Source organism: Microcebus murinus, chromosome 4, assembly GCF_040939455.1.
Source record: "Microcebus murinus isolate Inina chromosome 4, M.murinus_Inina_mat1.0, whole genome shotgun sequence".
In the NCBI taxonomy this organism is placed as follows: Eukaryota; Metazoa; Chordata; class Mammalia; order Primates; family Cheirogaleidae; genus Microcebus; species Microcebus murinus.
The window spans coordinates 88,529,280-88,545,552 of record NC_134107.1 but is presented as its reverse complement, the minus strand read 5'-3'; the positions used below and the strand labels follow the sequence as shown (position 1 = coordinate 88,545,552).

Below are 16,273 nucleotides of genomic sequence, written 5' to 3'. Positions count from 1 at the left end.
TATGCCTATTTTCTTAAGCGTTCGTATCATGAAAGGGTGTTGAATTTTGTCAAAAGCTTTTTCTGCATCTATTGAAAGAATCATGTGGTCTTTGTTTTTGCTTCTGTTTATGTGGTGAATTACATTTATAGATTTACGTATGTTGAACAATCCCTGCATCCCTGGGATGAAGCCCACTTGGTCGTGGTTGCGGAGAGAAAGGAACACTCCTACACTGCTGGTGGGACTGCAAACTAGTTCAACCTCTGTGGAAAGCAATATGGAGATACCTTAAAGCGATACAAGTGAATCTACCATTTGATCCAGCAATCCCATTGCTGGGCATCTACCCAAACGATCCAGTGACACTCTACAAAAAAGACACCTGCACTCGAATGTTTATAGCAGCACAATTCATAATTGCAAGGCTGTGGAAACAGCCCAAGTGCCCATCAATCCAAGAATGGATTAATAAAATGTGGTATATGTATACCATGGAGTACTATTCAGCTCTAAGAAACAATGGTGATATAGCACATCTTATATTTTCCTGGTTAGAGCTGGAACCCATACTACTAAGTGAAGTATCCCAAGAATGGAAAAACAAGCACCAGATATATTCTCCAGCAAACTGGTATTAACTGAGTAGCACCTAAGTGGATACATAGGTACTACAGTAATAGGATATTGGGCAGGTGGGAGGGAGGCGGGGGGCGGGGGGCGGGTATATACATACATAATGAGTGAGATGTGCACCATCTGGGGGATGGTCATGATGGAGACTCAGACTTTTGGGGGGAGGGAGGGAAATGGGCATTTTTTGAAACCTTAAAATCTGTACCCCCATAATATGCTGAAATTAAAAAAAAAAGTAAACACAATAAAATTTTAAAGAGTTAAAAAAAAATATATAGCTAAACAAGAATGGGATGCTTTTACAGTTTTCTTCCTCACAATTCATAATTACCTCATGGCAAAACAACCCTGATGTTGCTCAGTTTTCCACCAGGAAGTAAATAGAGTTTAAAAGATTTTTAATTCAACCACCTGTTAATGGATCTGCTATCAGTATGCTCTTGAAGGATATTCTACCATAAGATAAAATAACATTTGGGAACTCCACATAGAAGTCCCTTATTATCACAAAAAGACTATTGGGTACAGATGCTCCTCAATTTACCAAGGGGTTATGTCCCAATAAATCCATTGTAAGTTGAAAAGAACATTTAATTCACCTAACCTATCAAACATATGTTAGGCTATCCTACCTTAAACATCCTTAGACCACTTATGTTAGCCTACAGTTGGGCCAAATCATCTAACACCAAACCTATTTTATAGTAAAGTGTTGCTATCTCATGTAATTTACTGAATACTATATATACTAAACATAAAAAACAGAATGGCTGAATGAGTACTCAAAGTATGGCTTCTACTGAATGCATATTGCTTTCACACCATGATAAAGTTGAAAAACTGTAAGTCAAATCATTAATTTGGGGATTATCTGTATATTACTGAATTGAAAGGTTTAACAATATCCAAACTATAACCCTGTTGAGAGAAGAGGGAGGGAGAGAGGGGGAGAGGGGGAGAGGAGAGAGACCTGGAGACCTTGTTTTTATAAGGTTTATTTTCCCAGGTTCTTTTCCCTCAAATATTAGGCTTGCCATTATAATCACACTACTTACTCATCTTTAATTTACATCTAAGACTTCCACACTACCAAATTGATCTATGAGAAAAACTTGTGAAAGGCCAATCATCCTATGGAAAGTAGTCATAAAACTTAACAGCTTCCTCATTTTGCAAGGGAAGGGGAAAACGACCAATAAGCTACAGGCTTATTCACAGAGCCTTCTAGAGGACACAAATACAGATTCTGTAAAATTTTGATTCTGTAAAATTCTGTGCTCACAATGCATGTGGTATATTGAAAAATAGTTTAAGGATTATTTAAAAAAATGATTAAAGAGAAGTTCTAAACATTTGATACATGCAGTTTAGTTCAGAGAAAGCAAAAAGGTACATAAGAGTCTACCTATAAATACAGGGGTAGTGATAAAAATAAGGGTTTTTTTCCAGATCAAAAGAGAAAACAATGTAAAAATGCTTTAAGCTACGAAAGAAAAATTCAAGGTCAATATTAGACTTCAAAATAGCATGGTAGAAGAAAGACCTTCCCAGAAAAATATAGATGTATCACTTGGTAATAGCTTTGATTAATTGCTGAAAGAAATAGGGAGTTCTACATCCGTCTGGAGTCTGTGCCAGATGACCCTAGATTATATCATTTTCCTGTTTAAAACTTCAGGATAAATGACAGCTCAATCTGGAACGTGATGTTACTTCCTTTTGCAAGAATGTCAATATTTTCCTTGTTCATATCAACTCCTACAATTTTTTCAATATCCAGCTAAAATGAGACTTCATTTGAATATATCTGCTATCATATTTACCAGAATTTACTCTGATAATGTGTTTATATGTTGGGCTTCCACAGTACAGAATTAGAACTTTAAAGATTAAGATGATGTTTTTCCTATATCCAGTGCCTACTGCAATTCTGTTATGAACTAAATTTTGTGTCTCCCCCCAAAGTTTGTATCTTGAAGCTCTAACCTACAATGTGAATGTATTTGGACACAGGGCCATTAAGCAGATAATGAGATTACATAGGTAGGGGTCCTAATCCAATAGGATTGGTATCCTTCTAAGAAGAGGAAAACACACCTACAATCTCTCTTTCTGCAAGCATAGAGGTAAGGCCACATCAGGGCACAGTAAGAAGATGACCGTCTACAAGCCAGAAAGAGAAGCCTCACCAGAAACCAATCCTGACAGCACCTTGATCTTGGACATCTAGCCTGCAGAACAGTGAGAAAATGTGTTACTTAAGCCATCCTGTCTGTGGTATTTTGTTATGACAGCCTAAACTGACTATACAAATGCCAAGAAAGTATTTTGTCAAGTAGAGTGTTATTCAAAGCTAGTCTTAAAAGATCCAAAAGTTAGGAAATTGCCTCCAATTACTGGCACATATTTTTTGAACATCATGGCTTGAAGTTGAAAAAATACGCAATTATACCTATAAAAACCTAGTCCTGATAGGCATTAGAAGCCACAGAACATTTTGATACAGCCACCTTGAAATAAGGGACATTCTGACAAGGCTAATTTGAAGAAGCCATGTCAGAATAACCCCATTAAAATGCAAAATCAATTTTCTTATTATAACAGCAAGAATTCTGTGCACAGATATTCTATTCCTGATGTCACCTATCCAGAGCTGGTAAGAGTAGTCAGGTTAGGGCCAGGGATACCTACTTTATTGTCATAATTTGATAATAAGAAGAGATGAAATAATGGGCCTTTATCTTTTTTGGCGTTCAGCATTGCCCCTGTAGCAAAATAGCCAAGCCAAATGTTATGTAACCATGTGTCACTAAATTCTCCCAAGCCTATTGCAAATCTTATTCCATGATCTTTTATCAGTAAAAGGAATGTAGAAGTTACCCTTTCAGGAAAATTATATTACTATTTATAAATATGGGTTTACCTGAAGAATTTGAAGAAGGATCTAAACTAGAGTATAAGCAAAATTGCTAATATAAGTAGGTAACTATCTGTTTATCTTTGAAATAGTACAGCTAACTAATGAACCTCAACATTTAGATCTCAAAAATTCCAACATAAAAATAAATTATTTTAGCCCTAATCCCAGTTAGTGCTGAATGTGGAACTCTAGGGAAGCTATAACAAAAGCAAAAGTATTTTAGTTCCATTTAATGGCTACCCTTACTTTGTAGATCAGTAAATTGAGGTTTAGTGAAGTTAAGTAATTTTCTCAAGTTCACATACCTAGTAAGTTTCCCAGGTAGAAAAAAAAAAAGGAATTTTTCTCTTTAAATGCCCATGTTCTTTGCACTGAAAAGGGACTTTGGCAACTATATGACAAAGGAAGGCAAGTACTTACCACTACAATTCATGCCAGCATAAACCTAAGAAGTCCATCATTTAGACAATCCCATGATAACAAGTCAAATAAAGACCCTCATCAGAAAGAACCAAAGTGAAACATTATAGAAGCTTTGCCACAAGACTTGATAGGCTATTGTAGAAAAAAGGGAGAATGATTTTCAAGTAATCATAATTTCATCCCAAAAAGAAAATTAGATAGCCACATTAAGGAAAGAAAGCAAGAAAAGAGAATCAGTGTACAGATTATACCTTCAGGGAAAGTACAGGAGCTGGCCATGAGGAGTGACAAAAGATACAAAATCTTTCTGCTGCCATAGCAATATTGTGACATGCATCTATATCCACAAATAAACTTTTGACATGTAATCTAAAAGTTCATTGAGGTGACTAGTTTTTTATAAAAGGATGTTTCAGTGCATCTAAGCTTAGTTGCCTTTTCTTCCAGAGAGAACCAAATTAATAAAAAATGAACAAACAAAAATTTGGGTCCAATCTACCTTTTCTTTTTAAAAACTTTTCCATATTTGGAGATGGAAAGTCATTACATTACTTCTAACAAAATTTCTTATCCTGTGTATGAATCCAATATGCCTAATTTTGAACAAGGTTCAGAGAAAGTCAAATTTGGTATTTTGTACCTCATTGAGTAGTCGAAAAATTGAAATTATTTTCAAATAAGTAGAGGGAAAACATGCCTTCCTTTAAATATCCTCCTCCTTCTGAAATAAAGGCAGAAAGGGGTGGAGAAAGAAATCACCAAGGTATAAATAAAAGCAAGATATGGAAAAATAAACATTTGCTAGCCTCATCCAGCTGTGCCTTAATAAGTCTTCTTGATATAAATCTGTTTTCCTTTGGCTAGATTGTTTCATTTCAAATGATCAGATGAACTCTGCCACATTTGGCACAACAAACATATACAAATGTTTCAGAGACTCAATGGAGTTCTTTATAGCAACTATGCTATAACAATAGGCTTCAATTGTGACTGAGAGTGTGAATATAACATAACACTTCCAAAATCTCATCAGGTCACCAAAATGAAATTCTACTTGTGCTCTCTATAACCAAAAGTATTACATAAATTTAAAGAACTATAAATATATAACTTACTCAACTTTTTACTTTCTCAGAATAATGTCTGTATCATGAAAAAAAAAGACAAATGGTGTTGATGACTTTCAAAGAATCAAAAATAAAGCAACCAGAGAAATTATTTATATTTGGGTTTATACCATGCTTTAGTCTGAGAACATTCTTTTGAAAAGTTAAATATAGTATATAAAAACAGTCACAAGGCAACCAGGATTTAATCCACTTATAGTTTTCATAATGGGGGCTATACGGTCCAGAGTTATGGGAAAAAGCAATCTCAAAGATGTACCAAAGTTTTGAATTTTCCAGAATATTGTGATGGTTTATGAAGACATTATGGCAAGTTTTGGCCTCCCCCACGGCCCCTGCCCCCCGTGTTTACAGCTATCTCTTTAAAGAGCCTAAGAATGTCTAACCAGGGCAACATAGCAAGACCCTGTCTCAAGAAAGAAGAGAAGAGCGAAGAGAAAAACCTAAGAACTAGGTAAACTTTTGGGAGGTCAACTCGACTAACAATTATCAAACCAAGAATCTACTTTATAATAAAGGAGACTTTGACTTTTATTTGGACAAAACTAGTGGTAGAGAGAGAACTAAAAGCTCTCTAAAAACCTGCAATGAAATCTGCCACTTTCAGTATCCATACACTGATCTTTTATATGGCTTCTACAATAATCAAAAACAAATGTGATTTCACTCTTCTGGAGAAGTGTGGTATGAGTGGGAACTCATTTCTGTAGAAGCTTTTAAGTACCAATCATTAATAGAGGCCACACAAATGTTATCTCACTTATTTCTCTCAATAACTTTAAGGTTTAGGTACTAATCACCCCATTTGGAGATGAAAAAATTTAGGCTTGTTCAAAATCACATAGCTAGTAAATGACCTGAGTTTTAATCTAGGTTTGTGTGACTCAAAAGTTAATACTATTTTCCCTTTGTAAGTATTCTCTGACCCAAGTTAAATATCCATAGTTTCTCTGTAACTGTTCCTCATATGCCATGGCTCCAAAGTCCCCTTCTCAACATTTTGTCCACTTATGTGGCATAGAGGGAACAGAGGTTTGAAGTCTCAGGATTTACCTGGTACATAACCTGTACAACTTTAGACAAATCACTTAACCTCTCTGATCTAGGCTCTTCATTTGATAAGGGAAAATAACTGAGGTATAACATGGTGACAACAAGAAGGTACCCCCCCAAAGTACCTAAATAAGAGGATTGTCTTATTTTTACTCAAAGTCATATCCAAAAATCACCATAAAATGAATCAGATCACAAATACAACTATTTCATGTCATTAGGTAAATTACTAGATTCCACTTATTGTGTGATATTACTATTTTTGTTGATAAGAAATTATCAAATATCAGTAACTTTTTAAAGATTCAACCTAATATTTAATCCCTCCCAAGGCCCTTTTTCCCTCATGTGCAAAACAGAGATTACATGATCAAGGGCATGTAAAAATTTTAGTCAATCTAAGTCGGGTTCCTGGAGTCTGATAAGCTGTGGATTACCTACATGAAAATAAACAGTGAAACCCACAGATACCTCCTGGAAATTCAGCATTTGGCCTCGCCAACCTCACCGTCCACTTCCAATTCCTACTAATACTACAGTAATCCCTATCCGCCTCATTGCAAAGGCCAGTAGTGAGAAGCTAACCAACAGGACCATGACATGTGAAAGTGCTTCATGAACTGAGAAGCCAATGCAGACCTTAGTCACTGTTGTCACAGCAACGTCTGGCAGAGTGGCATCTCTATATTCCTCCTGTGGAAACAAAGATCCTTTCTCCAGCTGCTCTCCTGGATGACTGGTCATTTTGTGGATGAACGTTGGCATGTTACAGGCAGTACTCCACACCTGTGCACTTAACACATCCGCAGCTGCAAAAGACATTCTGATGAGAGCTTAAAAACTGGAACAAATCTCTTCCTGAGAGAACCTTCTGGGTTTACAACCGCTGAAACTGATCTTCAGTAATGACCAAAAAAAGGGCCACAGGGAGTCCTAAAAATGGGATTAGAAGTACCTACAATTTTTCACAAGCTTGTGACCCATCAGCTTCTCTGGTTTCCACCACGATCTGCACTTTCAAATCATGACTCATTAAGTTCTTAGTGGAGACAAAGGCCTAAGATACAAGCGGTCTCATTTTTAAAATACTTATTTTAGAATCTTAAAAAATATCTGTGTGTCAGACAACCAGCATAGATTGACTAAACTCAGCCAGTCTCCTTTCCTTTAAATCAGAATTAAAATGTCATACATAGTAATGAAGCCTTCACAGAAACTTTATGTCCTTTCTTGGCTTGGGTTATTTCTCAAAATAAGCAAAACTACTTGTTCTAAAACCTCTTCCTGGCTCAGCAATCGCATTTTACTGATTATTTAAGAGTCTCACGCTCGACCGACAGAGCTAGCTGGGTGGATGTTAATGACTGTTTAACTTTAGTTGGAACTTTACATGCATTACCTCTTTTAACCTCCAAAGAGTGCTACGAAATAGGTATTATTATCATTTTCTTTTTTAGAAGTGGGGAAACTGCTCTTAGGGTTTCAATAACTTGTGCAAGAATTTAAACCCAGACATACTGATTTCAGAGCCAGGCTTCTTTACCACTTTGCTCTACTGTGCCCATAAAGGGACTGAGCCGAAGTCCTGCAACACTTGATTAATTCAGGTCTCATTACTATGGCATTGACAGTTTAAAAAAAAAAGTTTGGCTGAAGTAAACTTGAGCTATCCAGTATGGATGAATTTGTTAGGATGTCAGAAAGGATTCAGCTACTGAGATACACTTTTTTTCTTATGCTTTTGTGAAAACATCATCACCTGAAGCAATATCCCTTCTGACTCTCAGCAATCTTGCAGATTAAATAGAATGCATCCTCCTTCAGGTCAAGTAAGCATAGTTAGCTAAAACACCTAACACAAGTAGACCCTTTAGAATTATTTGTATGAAACAAGCTCATGTACTATTTGATTTAGTTTAGTCCAATTTCTAAAAGGATGAAAGATTAATAATGTAATTTACTTGGGATTGGTACTTTACAGTCCATGCTTTAATAAAACTATAATGACACCTAAACTTTCTCATAAGGTAGGCTTGTATCATGAACGTTTGAGGGATGTTCTGGTTCAAATGAAACACATAGGCAGTATATAAGTCATAGGATCTTAAGTCTGAGTTCTCCTTCTTGGCCAATTATTTAACCTCCCTGGGAAGAGGTTTAAGTATGGAATTCAAAATTCTTTACAAGGAAAAAGACAATCCAGACCACAAAAGAATTTGTCCAAAAGGAGGTGTTCTCAAGAGAATAAAACATTTCCTGTTGGAACACCCAGGGCAAAGTTATAAAACAAAGGCAACCATAGACTAGAAGAAAAAACAGTCCTTTAATGGTTTCCTCTTATACAAGCAGATGTTTAGTCAGGAAGACTAAAGATCATTCTCTGAATTATCAGGCATAACAAGTCTTTAGATCTAAAGCTGACAGTGAAAAGGAAGAAAGGAAAGAGATTACAACTTTTGTTCCCATGGGGACAGAGATAACACACACTCCTTTCTTGACAAATATGCTATTCAGGGACAAAGTGTCCAGTTTTCCTCAAATTTGACCTTCAAGACAGTTAAGGTATCTTTGTCCACCTACTTAGAAAAATACATCGTGGCTCAATTTTCCACCCTAAAAAAATGGCCACTTAATTCAAACTTAAATACTATAATAATTAAGCTAACTACAAGATAATGTAATCTCCTGACCTTCCACTGATTCACATGAAAGTCATAAAGAATAGTATAAGTACTTAGGGTGATTTAACCATGAATTATGCCCATGATGCTTATTCTATAAACATTTACCCAGATTTCATTCCAAGCCTCCTCCTGAGCAGTGGCTCCTGGTCTCAAGTCATAGCACAGCCCATGTTTAATGAGGGCAATTTCTAGTTTTCAGAAGCCTTTATAGTATGAAAGAGGAGGTGGGAAAGTTAGGGAATGGATGAGAAGGTGAATGACTGTCATAGAAAGAGAAATGTGTAGAGAGGTGACAGAAGCTAGCATCCACATTTTTAAGAAAACATATTTGTATTTGCACCAAAAAACACTGCTACAGAGAAATATTGTCAAATATTTCCACAAAATCAAATACACACACATACACACACACACACACCCCATTGAGTGCCACAATTAACTTAGAAGTTCTTCTAAAAGAAACAGAATGGTAATAGTGCTGAAAATAATATAAGTCAGTTGAGAAGCTAGCACACTACACCAAAATGGACTCGTTTTTGCTGTCAAAACAAGTTTGTTTTGCAAACCAAGCTGTCTAAACCTGGGAAGAATAATATCTCAAAGTATCCCTGGTTTTGTGCAACTTGAAACACTTTTTATAGGCTACACCCCCATGCTTCTACCCCCACGCTAACTTATATAAGTTCTAATTTTAAAGGAATGAGGATTGTTTCCTTAAGTATTTTATGCTTGTATCAATTTGCTTTTCTCTGAAAGAGCCAAACAGTGAAGAAAATGCTTGTTTTATGGATACTAAAATAGAACACAATGATCTTAAAAGATATTCAATGCAAATAACCACTTAATGGAAAATTAAATATGTAAAATTAAGTTGATTACAATTAGTCAATCTTTTTTATGCATTTGTGATTCATCTTGTTGATGTAACATTGCACTAGTATTTAGAGTTCACAAGAACATTTGATAAGATGCCCTTAAGAACACAGTACAAAAGACTCAAGATAACTGCAAGATAGTTAACTCATAGAGCAAATTCAGAATGTTGCAATGGATGTAATTTTGGTAGACTGCTTCTAGCAATGCAATCGTTAACTTAAATTTCTTAGTACTTTACTGAAATTCCTTTATACATAAATAAGGGGGAGAAAGTCATCCTATCAAACCTTTTTTTTCTCCCTAATTCACGGAACTGGTAAAGAATTAGTAGGGATTTAGGGAAATGTATGAATATAGCAGAAGCCAAATTTTATTTTAAATTCTAGAACAGTAAAAGGAAAAGATATTTCTTTTGTCCATGCTAAGGTGACCAGTAGACAGTAGAGCATACTGAAAAGGAAAGAGGATGGATAAAATGTAATGGGGCATTACATTATAATTCATATTTTCTTCCAGCAAGAGCTTATGTGTTCCACAGTCCCAAGCCCCCAGCAGAGATCAGGATGCCCTTTCCCATGGAGGCTAAAAGCATTATAATCAAGGTGACCACATGGCCTGGTTTTCAAAACCAGGACCATTTGTCCTGTTGTAATTATTCATTGTACCTTCTTTCACTCTCCAAAACATCCTGCTTGCATAGTACTTTATGCGGTCACTCCAAGTGATAATGGAAATTAACCACAGTACATAACATCTTTTCTAGGAAAAGAAAATGCTCCCTCTTACGAATTAACTTGGAAACAAAGTGTACAATTAGAGATTGCCTATATGTACTAATTTCTATTTGGGTCCAGTAACACTGTTTCTCAGACCCCCTCACCCCCAGCCTTATTTTCTTCTACTGTTCTTTCTCTGAAATGACTCTGAAACATCCCAAAGTTATTGTGCCTTCCAATGAGCAGCATGCTATGATTCTGCTATTTCACTGTTTTAGAAGTGTCATAGTGAAAATAAGTAACTGTAATAAAGAGTTACTACTTCATTCACTCACTCAATAAATATTGACTGCCTACTATCTGCTGGGTACCAATCTAGGTACTGTTGATTCAGCAGTGAACAAAAGTCCCTATCCCATCATGAGGTTCCCATTCTAGTGAGGGTAAGACAAGCAACAACTAACTAGTACCTATTTATATACTGCCTGGTAGAGATAAGATTTAACGAGAAAAATATATGAGGATAAAGAGTACAGGGTAAGAGGTGGTTGCTATTTTGTATCAGATCAGTGAAGGCTTCACTAGTAAAGTGGTATTTTAACAGAAATCTAAAGGAGGGAAGGAACCAAATCACATAGCTATCTGGTGGTACCAAGGGCAAAGGCCAGAATCTGCTTGATGTACTTAATGAATACTCAGAGCTTGAAGTTAAATGTGTTAATGGTAAAAATGGTGAAAAATGAGGCCAGATAGGGAGCTGGAAGCTAGATCATCTTTGTAGCTTTTATTATGAATAAGATGGAGAAGCCCTTGAAGGGTTGAGTTCTGAACAGAGGAATGATATACTGTGACTTACTTTTAAAGGCTCTTTCTGGCTACCATATCAAGAATAAGCTGGGGCAAGGAAGTGGGAGGGTAGGAGAAGGGATACTGGTAGACTAGTTAGAAGACTGTTACAACTATTAATTCATGTTAGAGATGGTGACTTGGATCAAAGTAATAGTAGCAGGGTTGTTAAAAAGTGGCTGGATTCTGGATTTTGAATAAAATGTTTATTTTTAAATAATTTTAGATTTACAGGACACTTTCAAAGACAGTACAGAATTTCTATATATCCCTCACCCCGGTTTCTCCTATTATTATAATTTTATGGTGTATCTGTCACAACTAAGAAACCAAATTGGCATATTACTATTAACTAAACTCCAGATGTTATTTGGACTTCACCAAACTTTGTATTAATAGATCTAATTTTGAGGTAAAGTCAAACAGGATTTACTAATGAATTTGTGGTAAAGTATAAGAATGAGAGAAATTCAAGCATATGTCTAAGGTTTGTCCTAAGCAACTGAAAGAATGGAGTTTTTTCATTTTCTAGGACAAGAAAGACCATGGAAAGAACAAATTTGGAAGACAAAAATGTGAAGTTTGATTTGGAAATGTTAACTTTGGAATTTCTTTCTACTAAAAACTCAAGAGGAAATGCTCAATAGGCATTGACTATGTGAATATAGAATTTAAGGAAGAAGTCTTGTCTGTACATTTAGTTTCAGAGAGATTTTTAAAATAGAATTATAAATACTTGACACTCAATTGTGTATAAGAGGTATAGAAGAAGTTGAAAATGACTTCTAGGTTTCAAGATAGAGGAAAGACATACCTGGTGATAGTTCTTCAATTTCAGCCTTCTAATTAACATCTACATTTTTACCATAATTCTCTATAATGAAAGTAAAAATTTCAACTGCCAAAAAATTTCAGTAAAAATCCTTAACAAATTAACACATTTTACAGAAAGCATTATTTTAGAAAACAGGATATATATCCAACATATCAAACTTTTCTTGGTAAAAAACAAAAGTTCTTTTGGCAAAATTACAAGAGATCAGAAAAGCACAAAAATGAAGATTTTAAAATTTACTTGCATACAAATATATTAAAGCACCCATTTTTTTTTCATTTTTGTATTTCAGACTAACATTGCTGGCCCACAGTCTTTCCAGAGTGAAATCTGGGACAAGACTTAGGCATTTAATGAATCTCAGAAGGGAGAGAAATTCCCCTCAAAATAAAATGTCAATGAAAGCTTATCAATGGAAATGCAGAATAATCTATTCCAAAATGGAAGACTCAGGCACGTCTGTAACAATTCACACTTGACAAAAGACCTGCTGACCTGTCTTATTCCAAATGATGTGTTTCTGAAGTTTAAATATCAGTTATTTTCAGACTTGAACATTAAACAATGAAAAATGCTTTCTCAATTCAGTTCCTTCCAAAGAGAAAATGAGTGATGAAAACTATCATAGGCCATGACAGAGCATAATGGCAATTTTATGGCCTGGCCTTGCTGGGTAAATGGGCTGGAATTTTACAACATAACCGAAAAACTATCTTAAAGAAAGAACCAGAGTTTAGGATGCCATGTGCATGGCTTTCAACACAGAAGTAAATTCTTCTGTGGGTTTTCCTTTAATTGTGCATCCGACCCATATCCCCTTCCATGTCTATCATTGTCTCTTGCCCAGACTTTTGAAAAGGTCAATTAGTTGAGCTTTTTCTGCTACCCACTCTCTAGCAGTCAGAAACAAGGAGCTTAATTCCTGTGACTACAAACTTAAGATGAGGGGCTTTATCTCTTTAAACCTCAGTTTCTTCATCTATGTAAAGGCAATAAAATATCTTCCTCTCAAAATTATGGGGAATAAATTAAATAATGTATGTGAAAGTTATTTATAAATCATAAGGAGCTCTGTCAGGGTCTTATATTACAGCACTGGCACAAAGACATACCCACGTTAGCATCCTGACACAATTCAAGGACTACTTCTTGCTCAAAAGACATTTCCTTGACCTGGCACTAGAGAACATCTGCAATATAACCACAACATGCCTCTCCAGCTTTACCTCTCCATAAAATAATCCATTCTCAAGGTACATTAGACCAGTCTTTATCAAATTCATTTGTGTATCATTAACTCTTATGAGTAGACTGTGACTATCATTCTTTTTAAAAGAAAATAGGAAATTCTGATTATATGACCCATAGTGAGGGTATCATGTTGTAAAAAAAAAATTTTTTTTTAATGTTATGTGTACATGTTACTGGAAAAGGATGTATAATGTGTTTCTTACTCTACAGTCGAAGCAAAAACAAAGTGCGGAAAACCCTACACCGAACTATGCACTCTTCCATAACCACACCTTCATCATCTTCAATCATCCAGACACACCAGTCATGTTCCTTGTACTCGGACTGCCCTTCTACCTAAACTTACCAGGTCACCTTTCCTTATCTGAAAAATGGAAGTGTCACAAATAGCATCTCACCATGCTGGTATGAAAAGTCCTTTGTTACTAGGTATTAAATGATGTGAGACTCCAAAAGATTTTCTCTGCCCCTTCTTTCCTGACTGTAAACCTCCATGCCATGATAAAGTCAGAAGTTTTAAGCACTACAGGCAAAACAAACAATAAATCTAGTATGGTATATATTATACGAAGCTGTATCTAGAAAAGTAGGAGTTACCTCAAGCTACCATTCATATGAAAGAGGCCTTTAAGTCAAACTATATATAGACGGCCAATCAAAGACAATATAACTTAATATTTCCTTTATGTCTGAGGGCAAACATTACAACCATCATTATTATAACAAAGTGGTGTCCTCTGGGTCTATGGAGATTGGGGGGGCTCTGTGTCCCTGTACCACTGTACTTTTAAATCATACGGTCTTAATAATTTTCCAATAAATTCTCCTTGCTGTCAGTTATCTTGTTTCACTGATGATAAAGGACTAGCCTTTAACAGACTACCTGTTCTAATTTGTTATTTATCTTCCCTAGCCTTAGAACCCATAAGATCATATTGGTTAGAACTGTGACTAAAATAAAGGTCAAAGTAGAAGGGTATGGGCCTTGCCTGGAGGCTCAGTGCATAGTTCTTGTGACTTCTGTGTTGCTTGGTCATAGGCAGGTTCTTGACTGTGGTAGTAATTTTCAAAACAGTGTAGTATTTCATCATGGATGAAACTAGATCTCAATTTTTAAAAATTATTTGGCTGAAATTTATACCAAAATCTCTCAAGGTTAAGAGACAAATGACATTCTGGCTTACTCTTCAGAGTTCAGACTTTCTACTCAAACTACTCAATAAATGTATACGCAAAAATACTTAAACATGAGCTGTATTCATAAACACATATTCCTACTTATACACTCACCTCTTTGGTGACTTTCCACTACTTACTGAATAAAGCTCAAACTACTTTTTATAATTATTATAACAACATTCAAGGCACCCTATATCAATACTGCTCCACTTTAAGAATCTTAACCCTCCAGGAAAAATTCTGTTGGTAATAACTCATGACTTAATTCTTCCTTGCTTTTGTTTGATATGAACCTGGTACATCCAACTCCACATATTTTAACTATAATAGTTCCACGGTTCATTACAACTAAAGAACTTTCAGGAACATTCAGCTTGATTTATGTTTCAAGGCCTGACTCAAATGGCACCATCCCTGAGATACTTTGTCAATCCTACAAGTCAAAAATAATCTCTCCACCTTTGGAATTGTTTGCACCTTGTACCACTCATCAGTAATGCTGCTGTTAGTATGTACATTATTAAATGTGACTTATAGAACAGAAGCTAAATGTAAGATTTTCAAGTCAGTCACCTGCTGAATGTAAGTCCTTGGATAAGTTTACTTTCTTTAAGCCTCAGTTCCCTCATCTGTCAAAATGAGTTGATAATATCTACGCATGAGGATTATGTGACATGCCTTAGCAGAGTGAATGATACACAATAGTTCAATACTGGCAGCTATTAAAAATAGCCCTGTTACAGATCTTTGCACTTCCTAAAGCAGTCAACACACAGTAAGTGCCAAGTCGTGAAAACCTCAGGGTGATCTTTGACTCATCTCTCCCAGTCTCCACATGTCTCATTCAGTTACCAATGTTTGACAGTTATACTTTTTGAATAAAATGTTCTTTCTTTCCTAGTTCCGCAGTCAAAGTCTTACACCCAGGTCACCATTACTTAACTACTGAAATGTTCTTCCAATTTCCCTAGCGACTCTAGCCCTCCAATCCAACCAAAGAATATAAATGTGAGTGTCTGAGTGTGTATGTTATGTGTGTATACACACACACACACTCTCTTTATGAATACATGCCAGTAAGTCCCTACTCCAGAGATTTTGTTTGGAGCATGGGGAGTATAGAGGGAGCTAGATATGTACATTTTGAGATCTTCCCATGATTGGATTCAGTACACTCCAGCCCTGACTGAACCACTTCGATGTTTCAGAACAAGCCTCCTTTAAAAGGCAACATATACTAATGCTGATTAACAGTGGTTCATTTTTTTATATACCAATTCACAGCTCACAAAGTTCTTAGACATTTATTATCTTCACAAAATCCCTGGAAGGTTGCCACTGCAGGCAGTATCACCACTGTTTTTCTGCAGAAGAGGAAACTAGGGCTCAGAGGAAAGATGACTGCCTTGAATTCCAGGGCTTCCTGGCAAGAAATGAACATAGGCCTCCTATTTTCAAATCTCATGCACTTGTGGGAGAGCTCTAACAACCTGGCAGTTAACAATGAAAGCTGACCTTAAACCCAAAAACTGTACTCTAATGAACTCGCAACATAGACTACCATAGTCCCATCCATTCCAGCTTTTCTTTTTCTTTTGCTTAGAGATGACTATTTTTTTTTCTTTTTTCACTTTATACCCTCCTCAAAGGAGCACCACAAAAATGCCATGTACCAGCTGTACCGAGAGGGGCAAAAATCTTAGGGTTGGATGGATTCCAGGAGGCAGAGATCAACAGCAGTCATGTTT

The 16,273-nt window shown here is 35.9% G+C and overlaps 1 protein-coding gene across 1 annotated transcript in view; it reads right to left on the bottom strand.

Moving 5' to 3' along the window:
* The window catches only part of DDX10 (DEAD-box helicase 10), a 258,945-nt gene that overhangs the window by 68,316 nt on the left and 174,356 nt on the right, over positions 1–16,273 (bottom strand). The window lies entirely within an intron of this gene.